Below are 10,491 nucleotides of genomic sequence, written 5' to 3'. Positions count from 1 at the left end.
ATTAAAATATAAAATAATTTTTTAACTATTTTTAATGTCTTCTTTTAACTATATATAAGTATTTAAAATATTTTGTTTTAATAAATAATAATATATATTATTTTAAAACTCGTTTCAAGAATACAGGTTAAAAATAAGGTGATACGTGATGGCATATAGACATAGTCGTCAGAACCGAACCGATGATCGAACCGGTCAGACTATTAGGTCACTGGATCACTGGTTCAACCGGTGGGTCACCGGTTGAACCGGTTGATCCGGTCCTATATATAATTAAAAAAAAGCCAAAAATTTAAATTAAAATTTAAAATACATATTTTTACTAATATTTTAAGAATATCTAGCTATTCTAAAATAATATGGAACAGGAACAATAAGTATTTTGTTAATTTTACTCTATCAAAAATATTTTATTCTATTTTTATATTAAAATAACTATTGTTTTCAAATTTTAATAATTTATTAATTAATTTATATCTATTGTACTATTATATACTATAAGTATTTATTGAAAAATAATATTAATAGATATTATATAATTATGAAAAGAAAAAATAAGTGAATTTATAATTATTGTTAAATAAAAATATAACTCATTTAAGAATGAGTGAGTTTATAACTAAAATTAAATAGAATTAAACTATTTAATAAAAGATATCAATATGTATTATAATTTGCAAATATATTTATAAGAAGTATGACAGCTTAGTGGATGTGAATGGCATCTCTCTTATTGAGGAGAGGAGTTTGAATCCTACCTCAAGCATTTTGAGAAAATTTTAAATTCTAAGCGGTTCGGTTGGACCGATTTTAATAACTATGCATATAGGTGTGTTCGGTCCGGTCCAGTTCTCCAACCCTAAATATTTAACCCTAACTCTTCACCACTACCTCACCCACCATCAACAACTAACACATCACCCCCACCTCATTACTATTTTGCCCTATCCTTCAATCTCACCATTACCACTGCAATCTCGCCACACCATCTCCACTCCACCTTTGTCACTTCCATCGTTTCTACCTCTTTTTTCTCCTATTGCCAAAAACCATGAAATTAAAAGTTTTAATAAAGGATTCTGTCCAACCGCTCACCTTTAATCTCATAGTCACACTGCAACTACCCTCTAAACCTCCTTGGTGAGGTCGTTGTTGGCGTGATTCTGACGGGTTATACATGGCCTGCCAAGCTCTGTTAGCATATCAAAGAAAGGATTCTCTATTTTATGGTTAACTAAAGTCTCATGCTCTCTTACATGCAAAGTGAATTCGACAAATGAAGGAGGAGGTGGTGAAATTCGAAACAATATCATTCTTGTCAATAGGAATCATATTGATAGTGAGGTTCAATAATCGATATTGGCTCTAACCTCCCGAGGGGCGTGTAGGTGCTTCCTTCGAGGTTCAATGACTTTGTTATTGATAATTTAAGGATAAGGAGTAAGAATAATCATAAAAATTTGCCCGACTGCAATCTTGAATTGGGATAAATTTTGTGTTTGAGTAATTTTGTCCACCAAAACCCATATTCACAACAAAGTTTATTTTATTTTTTTGTAAAAAAAATTTATTAGCGTTATGAAATTCGTGGGTAGAAATGATAGTTTTTATATTTTTATGAAAATTTTCTATTTAGCAGGTCAATGATTAATTTGTTGCAGATCAGAGTTTTATTTTAGGGTTTGTTGATGGCTAATAGATTACTGCATGTACTAGAAAAGATTTAAAAGCCAACAACTAGACCAACCCAAGTTGATTGGGTAGAAAGTGAAGAAGTTGGTAAAAAGAAGAGTTAATCACTCTTAAATTAAGATAGTGGGGGCACATTGTAACACCTACACTACCAGAATATCATGCTTTCAGCTACGCCACTCTGATAACGAGAATATTACGACAACTTCTATATATATATATATACCTAAAATTCTTATTGACTTTTCTTTAAAAAACCGGAAATATTTTTCTTTTTTATACGTTCATACATACATACATGCATATATTATAAAATCACAACTCCTATCCCTCTTTAAAAAATGTAAATAATGATAACAAAGGCAAGGAAAAACATCTAAGATAATAAAATAAATTAGCTTTACAAATAAACTAATGCAAGTCAAAATATTCATTAAACTCTTCATAGGTGATGCCAAGGCATCATAGGCTAGTTTCACTAGCATTTTTCTGTTAGTTTTAGTTGTTTTATGCATTTTCTTGAGCTAATTTCTTAAATCGTAGCATAACAAGTTTATGCGCATCAATAGGCTTTCTCGTCCGTTTTCTGAAAAATATAGGACTATAGAAGGATGAGAGCTGAAGGTCTCATTAGAGAGGTTTCAAAATTGTTATAAAAGGATATATAAAAGAAAGTTTGTTTTACGGCAGTGATCATTGCTTATCTTATGAATTTTATTCTCTAAACATTTCCTTTCTCATAAATAACCAATTTAATTATATTGTCACTTACTTTTCTTCATTTTTATTGTGAGGCACAATACTCACTTCCTACTTCTTTCAAGATTTATCATTTAGTCAATCTCTTAAAATTTATAACACTTCACTATAATTTCGAACTAATAATCACAATCACAAATAATCAAATAGTCAAACAAATAATCACACACATTTCAATTACACACGTACCAACAAATAGACAAACAAACACACAAACAAATAATCTCAAGCAATGTACAAATAAATGCAGTATGATGCATGCGTATCCTACTAGTCATGAACTTATGTGTCGGTTATTGTCAGAACCTGACACATTCGGTAGCTAACCCGGGTAAGGTCTCTCTATCACGTATCCTTAGGAAGAATTCATGAAAGTAGTGTGCCCTACTACCTGATAAACCCCATTTGTAGGGTTTATCTTGTGCTTAATTTAGGGGATTTTATACCCTTTTACCCACATTTATCCATTGAAATAGCATGGCTTTATAACTTCTCCTTTAATTGTGCTTAAGAGTGAAAACATGCTTTTTAGGACTTAAAATAGCTAAATCTAATTCTCCTTGATTCCATTAGATGCCTTGATATGTTTGCTAAGTGATTTAGATTTACGAGGCGAGGATTGGACCAAGGGAATGTAGGAAAAGCATGTAGAAATGGAGAACTCATGGAGAAATAAAGGAAACGCAAAAGCTGTCAACCCGACCTCTTCGCACTTAATTGGCCATAACTTGAGCTACAGAGATCCAAATGATGCGGTTTCAGTTGGGTTGGAAAGCTAACATCCGGGGCTTCGAAACGATATAAGATTTTCTATGGTTGAACTGCGCATGGTGACGCGTACGCGCATAGTACGCGCACACGCCGTTGTTGCCACCTGGTTCACTTAAAGCAAAACGTGGCCAGCGAATTCTAAAGCCTTGTGGGCCCAATCCAACTCATTTCTGATGCTATTTAAGCCAAGGATTGCAGAGGGAATGAAGATACTTTTTCATACTTTAGAAGTTAGTTACCATTAGTTTAGTTTTAGCTTAGTTTAGTAGTGAGAGTTAGTTTCTAGAGAGAGAAGCTCTCACTTCTCTCTAGAATTAGGATTAGGATTAGGTTTAGTTCTTAGATTTAAGTTTTAATCTTTGCTTTCTTCCACTTCTATCTCTCAATTCTTTGTTGCGAGGACTATAATGAAGATGTGTATCAAGAATGGGATGACCAAAGGTGGAAGGAGCCATATGCATATGATCAATCTTCATGGCAACAACCTCCACCAATGCACTATGAAGAAGAGCCATTCTATGATGCATACCAATCTAATGGCTATGGTGACTCACCTTGTGATTTTCAAGAACCACCACCATATGCCTATGATCCATACCCTCAACATAACTCCCAACCATACTCACAAGCCCCTTCTTACCAACCATCTTCATATGACCCTAATCTATATCCATCCTACCAACAACCATATGAGCAATATGAACCACACATAGAGCCACCACCATGCCAACATCAACATTTTCAAGAGTCACCTCCTCCATATTATTACCAAGATGAACCACCTCCAATATATGAAAATTTTCAACCACAAGATGAATACCACTTTCCGCCACAACCTCCCATGGAAGAATACTCATATCCATTGATCCAAGAGCCACATGATCCTAATCATATTATCCAAGAGGAACAAGAGTCAAGGGATCGTCTCAAGGAAGTATTGGATCAATTTCAAGCAACCATGGAGTGTGTTGTGCAACAAGTGGAAAGAAGGGAAAATATTGAACCACCACAACTCTACCAAGAAGAACCACCTTCCTACTATGAACCCTCCCCCCAATTGGCCTCCCAATACTTGAACACGCAAGGAACTCCCATGGCTACATGTGGAGAATCAAATGAAGAACATAGCATGAAGGAGAGATTGGAAACTCCGGTGGGAAATCAAGCCACCTTGATGAGGAGCTCCCCATAAGTCCAACTTAAGGACAATAAACAAAAGTGCTAGGTGGGAGACACCCCACCATGGTAAAATCCTTTCATTTTCTCTTTTGTATATATTGGTAGAATTAGTTTAATTTCATGTTTTGTTTAGTTAGTTGAGTATGTTTGGTAGTTTAAGTATGTTAAATAAGGTTTTATGGTGTTTTGGTAGCTGTTTGGAGGTTTGAAATGCTTGGATTGGTGCAAAAACATAGAAAATATTTTTGAAAAATAGAGTACCATCCACGCGTACGCGTACATGGCGCGTACGCGCACTTCCAGCATTTTCGACCATCCACGCGCGCGCGCCATGCGTGCGTACGCGCGGATTGAGAAGTTCCAACCTCCATACGTTTTTCAGAGAGTTGTGCCTGCGCCGTGCCAACGTTGTGCCTCTGGCACAAACCTCACTTGCGCACACGCGCACACGACGCGTACGCGCCACTGTCGAAATAAGCCAACGACGCGCGCGCGCCATGTATGCGTACGCGCGGATTTCTTTCTCCCATCCACTTTTCTTTTCTTCTCCTCTTTCCAATTCTTTCCTTCTCCTTTCTTCTTCCCTTCTCCTACCCCTCATCCAACACTTCCAAACACCATGGATAACCATTTATTTTAGTTAGTTAATTAGTTAGTTGGTTAGTTGATTAACTAGTTTTAGTTTAGTTTTCATTTTATTTTCTCTCTTTTCATTATACGTGTTGGATTATTGACTTTGTTTATTATACGTTGCTGCCCTTATTGCCTAAATGCTATTTTAGCATGAATGATTTTAGATAATCTTTGTTGGATTCTATGATTGAGGTTATATTTTGTTACTTGGTTTTGAGTTCTTCATGCTTACCTTTTGAAAACTACCAAGTGATGAGAATTGCCTTCAAACTTCTAATTCTTTTGAATTGCATGATTTGGCCACCATGTGATTTGAACCGTATTCTTTGATTAGGCAATCTCTTGATGGATGATGTTGAGCATTTACCTTAATGCATTGTATTTCATGATTATATCCATCCATATGTTTGACTTGAATGCTTTCATGCTTCTCTAATGCTTGTCTTACCTTACAAGCTTACTTAAAGCATCTCAAGCACACTAGAATGAGTACAGTGCATGCTTCTTTTGTGATATAGCTCTTTATACTAATGTGTGTTCTAAACCGCGCAATTTAGAATTCACACACCTAATATTTCTTAATGTCACACTAATTCACTCACTCAATTCTAGTGATTTACCTCATTCCAACAATATATGCTTCCTTGCTTTTATATCTTCTCATCTTATGGTGTTGTATTTTTGTTTTTCATGATAAATGCACCACAAGCAAACATGGAAGCAAGACTAAGAACACGCAGCAATCTGGAGATTCGCCGTACCCCCTTGCTCATCTTTGAGTGCACCGAGGACGGTGCAAACTTTTAAGTGTGGGGAGGTCGTCCAACCGATCGGCGATTTTGGGTGACAAATTTCTAATCCCAACACTTTTGCATTTCATTTTAGGTTTTTAGGATTTTTTTTACTTTCATTTTCTTATTTTTGCATATGTATACACAATAAGCTTAGTCAAAATAATGAAATTTTTGAAGGATTTCTATCTATAGGGTACCTCAATTGATTTGAGTGAAAACTTTTCATAGAACTTGCTTGAATTATATATATTATGGATCATGTTTTGAGCTAAGAACACAAGCTTGTGAGACTTGAGCCTAATAGCGTGGTTACATCTTATAACCACTTATTTCTTCCTTCTTGTGTGCAGAGAAAAGAAAAAAAATAGAAAAAGAAAGAAAAGGAAAAAAAAAAGAAGAAAAATAATAAAAAGGGGACAAAATGCCCCAAAGCGAAGCTCCTAACCCCATTATAACCTATGAAAAGACCACATGATGAATGTATGCATGCATGAAATAAATGTTGATTGTTAGATGAAAAATAAATCTTATAAAGCATGATTAGGAGAGAATTGAGAGAATCAACCCTAAACACTTGAGTGAATAGAGTGCAAACACTACCGGTGAGGGTTTGATGCTCAATTACATGTTTTCACCTATGATCATAATTTTCATGCAAGTTTGTTAAAATATTTAATAACTCAATTCAATTGTGGATTAGACTTGCTAGTCCTTAGCCCTTGTGCATATATATTGGACCAAGGGAATGTAGGAAAAACAATGTAGAAATGGAGAACTCATGGAGAAATAAAGGAAACGCAAAAGCTGTCAACCCGACCTCTTCGCACTTAATCGGCCATAACTTGAGCTACAGAGATCCAAATGATGCGGTTCTAGTTGGGTTGGAAAGCTAACATCCGGGGCTTCGAAACGATATAAGATTTGCTATGGTTGAACCGCGCATGGTGACGCGTACGTGCATAGTACGCGCACACGCCATTGCTGCCACCTGGTTCACTTAAAGCAAAACGTGGCCAGCGAATTCTAAAGCCTTGTGGGCCCAATCCAACTCATTTCTGATGCTATTTAAGCCAAGGATTGCAGAGGGAATGAAGATACTTTTTCATACTTTAGAAGTTAGTTACCATTAGTTTAGTTTTAGCTTAGTTTAGTAGTGAGAGTTAGTTTCTAGGGAGAGAAGCTCTCACTTCTCTCTAGAATTAGGATTAGGATTAGGTTTAGTTCTTAGATTTAAGTTTTAATCTTTGCTTTCTTCCACTTAAACAACTTTTTGTATGAAAGGATTATTGCTTGGTTTAGAAACTATACTTTACAACGAGATTTTATTAGTTAATTTCTAAATCGTCAAGAATCCATTCATCACTACCTTCTCCTTGAGGTATTACCAAGGAGAATACATCGAGGGATAGTGCCGTGCCATATAAAACGAAGGAGAGTGCCTTTCCACCTTGCAACCAGAGAGAAAATGTGGGAGAAAACATCGAAGGAGAGTTCTCTACCACCTTTTTCCATATCCATCAAAACACAATCAAAATAGAATGTGGAAGAATAAATCGAGAAAGAGTGTCCTACCACCTTTCCTACATCAAACATACACAATCAAGAGATAATATGGAGGAGTAAATAGAGCGAGAGTCCCTTACCACCTTTCCCAAATTCATATCACAACTCCGCAAGAGAATGTGGGAGAATAAAATCGAGGGAGAGTTCCCTACCACCTTTTTCACATCCTTGCTAGTTTAATATTTACATTTCAATCATATCACAATTCTATATAATCATATTTATCACAAGATTACTTATTCTTGCGCCGTGAGCGGGATAAAACCATTGTCCTCACTGTAGGACAAACCACCACCTCCACAACATATTCAAAACCTTTAAAATAGTTATTCGACTCAACTGGGAGGTTACAGAGGGTTACAAACTCGCCGAAAAGGCTTAACAGTTCAAAATCAGCATTTCTGAAAAATCGGCACATTGGTGCATATGCAGGCTTCGTGCGTATGCGCGAAACCTGACTCGGTTCCTTAAGGGTTTGCAAATGATGCATACGCAAGCTTTGTTCATATTCGCAAAAGTGCCATGATACGCACGCGGGATAGGTGCATACGCGTAGAACCTAGTTCTGTTACCCTTGCTGCAGAATCTGCAGAATTCAATTTTAACCACAATTTTTTCAAAAGATCATAAATTTTAGTACAATTTTTTTTACTCCATTTTTCGAAGACAATAAAATTGGCATCCCCAATTTTATTTCAAAATAAGTTTCATAAATTTTCAAGTTCCGAGCGTCAAGTTATGACTCTCCAAAGTTGGGCTAAAAATCTACCATAGTGCTGAAAATTCCCAAATTCTTTTTACCAAAAAGACTCAAAAATTAATTTATTTCCCCAATCATAATCTTAATTGAACCATAATCATTTAGTCTTGAACAATTACTTTAAATCTGCTAAAAAACCCCAAAAACATAATCTTTTCTATAGTTAATCAAAATCAAATAAGTTAATTCTTTAATCCATTTTTATTACTTCAGATTTCACTAAAACTCCGCAAAACATAATTCTTTAATTTAAAGTAATCAAGTTAAACATCAAGACAAAGCCTTGGACTTTTTCATTCAAACTCTTATGAAATTTTTAGCAGAACCTCCCCTAAAACTTGGACTTTTTCACCCTTTAGGAGTTCCATAATTTTCAACAATTCATTAATCCCCCATATTAGCAACTTTTCAAAACATAGAATTCTGGATACTCAATTGATGCCAGGGCATTTTGGCCAGTTTCACTGACCTTTTCTTTACTGTTTTTAGGGTAGTTTCATGCATTTTCTTAGGAAATAAGCTAGTTTTGGGTAGATATTCATTTACATCTTGATTCAAGCATACATTGTGCACTTTACATGATTTCATGAGGATTTTGCATGAATTTAATGACAAATTGGATGTTGCATTTTCCATGACTTGGACTAGAACTTTGATGCACTTTATTGCTTGATTTCAGGACAAAGGAAGCAAAGAAGAACCACATTAGTAGCTACGTTAGTTACACTAACGTTAAACGTGGAATGGGAGTAACTTGCAAAGTTAATGAGAAAAGTCATTGCCAATAACGCTCTCGAGGCCATCATTGCCCACGTTAAGAGTCACGTTAACTAAGCTAATGTGAACTCTAACGTGGAAGAAAGGAAATGGAGCCAACGTTAGTGACACTTAACATTATCACTAACGTTGGACCAAGCTCATAAGTGGACACGTTAGTTGCCACGTTAACTTAGTTAACGTGGCCTCTAACATTAAGAAGAAAAGGGGGACACCAACGTTAGTGTCATTCAACTTTCTCACTAACGTTAGCCAAGTCACAAGAAGCCACGTTAACTCCCACGTTAACCTAGTTAACATGGAAGCTAACGTGAAGAAACTAGGTGGTCGACAACGTTAGTGACACCAAACATTGTCACTAACGTTGGGATGAACACACACTATCCCCAAGAAGCCACGTTAACTCCCACGTTAACCTAGTTAACGTGGAAGTTAACATGAAGAGTAAAGGTTGTCGACAACGTTAGTGACACCAAACATTATCACTAACGTTGGAAGTAGCCAACACAAGCCACAATGAGCCACGTTCACTCCCACGTTAACTTAGTTAACGTGGAAGCTAACGTGAGGAGAGGGATGATGAGCGAATGTTAGTGACATTCAACTTTGTCACTAACGTTGGAGATGGCTAGCACAGCCACGTTAGAAGCCACGTTAACCTTGTTAACGTGGACTCTAACATGGGAGCTAAGGGGAACATTGGAACGTTAGTGACAATGTTAAGTGTCACTAACGTTCTCGAAGGTTGGCAAGCCTACGTTAAAAGAGCCACGTTAACTAAGTTAACGTAGACTCTAACGTAGGGAAGGGGGAGGCTTCTCAACGTTATTGGGAAAGTTGAGTCCCAATAACGTGCGCGAAGGACAAAGAGGCAACGTTAGTGGCAACGTTTGTGCCACTAACATTGAGGTTAACGTGGCTCTTACTTGGGTTAGGAACGTTAGTGAAAAAGTTGAATGTCACTAACGTTCTTGAACCCACATTTTCACTGAACGTTAACACCACTAACGTCCTGAGCTAAAGTCTCTACCCACTTCACACTTTCTCTCTGCAAGTAAAGCCAAGCCGAATGAAAAAGAAAACTGCTTCAAACTCAAGATCCAAAGGCCCATACCCAAGACTTGAAAAGGCAACTAGAAGAACAGAAGAGTAGTATATATAGGAGTAGCTTTGAATTAAAATGAGTGGAAAATTATAGGGAGCCTCTTGGCATAGACTTACTCTCTGTATTTTACTTTCTCTGCACTTCTAGTTTCATCATGTATTCTCTATCTTTGTTTTCATTTTTCAGAGCTATGAACAACTAAACCTCTTTCATTGGGTTAGGGAGCTCTATTGTAATTTGATGGATCAATACTAGTTTTTATTATTCTTCTTCTATCTTTTCTCTTGATTTTACTTGAAAGCTTTCGATCTTCATCCAATTGGGTAGTTATCTTGGAAAAGAAGCTATTCTTACTTGGATCTCTTCTGAACCTTGAAAGAGGAATGAAGAGATCATGCTAGAAATGCTTTCTCATGCTGGACCAAATAGGGTTTGGATGGATATGTGACTATAATCCT

Source organism: Arachis ipaensis, chromosome B08, assembly GCF_000816755.2.
Source record: "Arachis ipaensis cultivar K30076 chromosome B08, Araip1.1, whole genome shotgun sequence".
In the NCBI taxonomy this organism is placed as follows: domain Eukaryota; kingdom Viridiplantae; phylum Streptophyta; class Magnoliopsida; order Fabales; family Fabaceae; genus Arachis; species Arachis ipaensis.
This window is presented reverse-complemented; position numbering follows the sequence as displayed.